This window comes from Hemiscyllium ocellatum, chromosome 13 (assembly GCF_020745735.1).
Source record: "Hemiscyllium ocellatum isolate sHemOce1 chromosome 13, sHemOce1.pat.X.cur, whole genome shotgun sequence".
NCBI lineage: Eukaryota > Metazoa > Chordata > Chondrichthyes > Orectolobiformes > Hemiscylliidae > Hemiscyllium > Hemiscyllium ocellatum.
The window spans coordinates 14,118,239-14,122,775 of record NC_083413.1 but is presented as its reverse complement, the minus strand read 5'-3'; positions in this window follow the sequence as shown (position 1 = coordinate 14,122,775).

Below are 4,537 nucleotides of genomic sequence, written 5' to 3'. Positions count from 1 at the left end.
TGGTCAGGCAGCATCCGAGGAGCAAGAGAGTCAACGTTTTGAGCATAAACTCTTCATCAGGAATGTCGGCTTATGCCTGAAATGTCGATTCTCCTGCTCCTCGATGCTGCCTGACCGGCTGTGCTTTTCCAGCACCACATTCTCGACTCTGGTCTCCAGCATCTGCAGCCCTCACTTTCTCCTAGGGAATTCCACAAATTCACAACCGCTCGGGAGAAGACGTACCTCCTCAAGCATCTTTGAGAGTCACAATTTTTTAAAAAAATGTCGTCATTCATGTCACCAGCTAGGGTAACATTTATTGCCCATCTCTAATTGCCCAGGGGGCAGTTAAGAGTCAAACACATTGCTGTGGGTCTGGAGTCACATATAGACCAGACCAGGTAAGGATGGCAGTTTCCTTCCCTGAAGGACAAAAGTGAATCAGATGGGTTTTGTCTGACAATCAGCAATAGTTTTGTGGTCATCATTAAACTCTTATTTCCAGACTATTATTGAATTCAAATTCCACCATCTGCTATGACAGGATTTGAACCCACGTTGAACCCATTTGAATATTACCTGGGTCTCTGGATTAAGAGTCTAGCAATAATACCACTAGGCCTTTGCCTACACTAACATTGATCCAACATTTGAACTGGGCCAGCAGCATAAACCCTGTGGCATTGGCAAAGATCAGAGGCTGAGCATTATTCAGCGAGTGACTCACCGACTCACCAAAATGCCTCTTGCAAGCTAGGACTGTTCTGGAACATTCTCTGCCTGCCTTGAATGGGTTGTATTTGTCTATCTAAGGATACTGAGTAGGCCAGGACTTTTGTGGCACAGTGGTATAGCCCCTACCTCAGAGTCAGGAGGCCCAGTCTCCAGAAATATGTATTAATATTTCTGAACAGGTCTATTTGGAAAATACGTACAGGTTAGGCCATTTAGGACTGAGATGAGGAGGAATTTCTTCACTCACACAATACTGAGCCTGTGGAATTGTTTACAACAGAAAGCAGTTGAGTGCTTTCATGGAGGTGTTCGATATAGTTCTGAGGGATAAAGGTATCAAAGGCTATAGGAAGAAAGCAAGAACAGTGTACTGAGTTGGAAGATCAACCATGATGAATGATGTAGTAGACTTGAAGGGTTGAATGGCCTCCTCCCATTCCTGTTTTCTATGTTTTTTCATATATGTTATCCAGGACATGGCTGGATCAGTTTGCCAGTCAACACTCTCTCTGTCTACCATGGCTACCCACAAGGCCTCATCAATACCTCCTATTGGGAGGAAGGTGAAAATCAAACCAGTTCTTTACCTGAAATAACAACCGAGGGTGCTGGAGACTCAGGCACTCTGACAGAGAAGCAGAGCAAACATTTCAAATCCAGTATGACTCTTCTTCTGCTGAATTCATCCAGCACATCTTTATAAATTTCAGATTTCCAGCATCCTGATTTTAGGGTCCTTACCTGCCTGGATGTGTCAGGAACTTAACCAATCCCAATCTTTCACCAATGTATTAACACATGGCTGGGCAGGTGGACATTCTGTTTGGGAGGATTGTGCGTGTCTGGAACAGGCTGCCAGAGGAAGAGGTGGAGGCCAATACAATGACAACCTATAAAGGCATCTGAATGGGTATTTGAATAGGAAGGGTTTTGAGGGATATGGGCCAAGTGCTGGCAAATGGGACTAGGTCAGATTGGAATATCTGGTCAGCTCAGGCAAGTTGGACCAAAGGGTTTGTTTCTGTGCCATATAGCTCTATGCCTCTATGACATTGTCATTGAGCCTCACCAAAAGCTTCTTAAGTAGCTGCACTTTTACAAGCCTGTGATAAATGGTTGCTTTCCACCACTTTGGTTCTGAAATAGTGTGTTCAAATCAAATAGCAATTTGCAATCTCCTCATATTTCATTTTTAGATCTCTTACTGCTTCCTTTCTGGGGATGATTGTGCACTGTTTAAACATCAGGGAGGCTTTGAATTTTCAGAGGTGTCTTGAAGCAGACTCACTGTTCGATTGCAATCTGCTGGGAATGCAAGTTTTGTTTTGTTATTTTCAGCAAAGTTTTGACGGGGCGTTGGCTGAAATTTACAGGAAACAGCAATGCGACCTGAAAATTCACACAGGGCCATATGGGGGATCCAGAGCAGTACACGAGAGGAGTGGCATTATTTCAGATAAAACAGAGAACTGCAGATGCTGGAAATCTGGAAACAAAAAGCAGAAATTGCTGGAGAAACTCAGCAGCTCTGGCAACATCTGTGGAGAGAGAAAGTACAGTCACTGCTGCAGTGATTCTTCTTCAGAGGTTATTTAGGATGTTCAGCAAATGATTCACCTGACGCCCCAAAATTTCCCTCATTAACAAGGTGCAAGCAGGTTATTGAGAATGTTGAGCAAGTTATTTAAAATGTTTTGAAGAAGGGTCATTGCACCTGAGAGATTAACTCTGCTTTCTCTGCTCAAGCAGTAGACAGGGTGGTTAGGAAAGCATTTTTGACACACTTACCTTCATTGGCCAGAGCACTGAGTATAAGAGTTGAGATGCCATTGTTGTGGCTGTACAGGACATTGGTGAGATCGCTTTTAGAACACTGTGTTCAATTCTGGTTGCCCTCCTACAGGAAGGATATTGTTTAACTTGAGAAGGTTCAGAAAAGATTTGCAAAGATGTTGCCGGGAATGGATGGTTTGGGTTTTATTGGGAGAGGCTGAATAGGCTGGGCCATTTTTTCCCTGGAGGGTCGGAGGCTGAGAGGTGAATCTTTTTCCCAGAGTGGGAGAGTCCAAGGTTTAAGGTGAGAGAGGACAGATTTAAAAAGGACCTGAGGGGTAACTTTTTTTTCACACAGGGGGTGGTGCATGTATGGAATGAGCTGCCAGAGCATGTATTGGAGGCTGGTACAATTACAACATTTAAAAGGTATTTAAATGGGTCGGTGAATAGAAAGGAGAAAGTGAGGACTGCAGATGCTGGAGATCAGAGTCAAGGTCAGAGTGGTGCTGGAAAAGCACAGCAGATCAGGCAGCACCAAAGGAGCAGGAAAATCAGCTTTTCAGGGCACCCCCGAGGCTCCCAGCCTTATTCCTGATGAAGGGCATCGATTTTCCTGCTCCTCAGATGCTGCCTGACCTGCTGTGCTTTTCCACTCTGAACTTGACATATGAATAGAAAGGGCTTGGAAGGATATGGGCCAAGTGGGACTAGGTCAAATTGGGATATCTGGTCAGCCAGGACAGGTTGGACCACAGGCTCTGTGCTGTGCAGTTCTATGACTCTGTGACATGTTGTTAAACTGGAAGGGGTGTCAAAGAGATTTACAAGGCTGTGACCAAAACTGGAGGGTTTGAATTGTAAGAAAAGGCTGAATAGGCTGGATCTTTTTTCCTTGAAGCGCAAGAGGCTGAAGGGTGACCTTATAGAGGTTTGTCAAATCATGAGGGGCATAGATAAGGTGAATAGCCAAGGTCTTTTCTCCAGAGTGGGGGAGTCCAAAACTAGAGGACATAGATTTAAGTTGAGAGGGGAAAGCTTTACAAGGGATCTAAGGGGCAACTTTTTCACACAGGGAAGGGCTATGTATATGGAATGAACTGCCAGAGGAAGTGGTGGAGGTGGGTACAGTTACAACATTTGAAATAGATTTGGTTGAGTACATGGATAGGAAAGGTTTAGAAAGGTATGGGCCACAATTAGAGGCATTAGTTCTGTTTATGGCTCTATGTTTAGATTACTTACAGAGTGGAAACAGGCCCTTCGGCCCAACAAGTCCACACTGACCCGCCGAAGCAACCCACCCATACCCCTACATTTACCCCTTTACCTAACACTATCAGCAATTTAGCATGGCCAATTCACCTGACCCACACATCTTTGGACTGTGGGAGGAAACCCACACAGATACAGTGAGAATGTGCAAACTCCACACAGTCAGTCGCCTGAGTCAGGAATTGAACCCAGGTCTCTGGTGCTTGTGAGGCAGCAGTGCTAACCACTGTGCCACCCACACGGTGCCAGACCTGCTGAGTTTATCCAACAATTTCTGCTTTTGTTCGATATTGCGGATGCTGTTAAGCACCTGGAGGTGGGGGTGGGAGGGATTGTTGTCGCAGTAGTAGTAGTGGTGGTTGTTGTTGTTCGGGGCGCTAGGTGAATGAAGGAGCTCCCTCGCCAGCCTATCCCCAGCTGACTGCGAGATCCAATCAGACGGAGGGCAGGGGCCCAGCACTGGGGGAAAAGACCAGGAGAACAAAGACAGCCTTATCACGTTACACAGAGACAGTGTCACCAGGGAGCAGGCTCTGTGGCTGGTAAACGGGGGAATCGCAGGAAGAGTTTTGTTTTTGTTATCTGGATAAGTTCCTGGAGCATTCCTGTTAATATTCGAGTGGAGTTTTTAACCATCTTTTGGAAACAGTTGGAATGAAGTGCCCCCTGCTGGGTGTAAGGAGAGGGCTGTGCAATGAATGAATGATTTTTATAGAGAGAGTGTCCATCGCTCTGTGTCTGTGCTCCAGTGTCTGGGAGCTCTTTGCTAGAG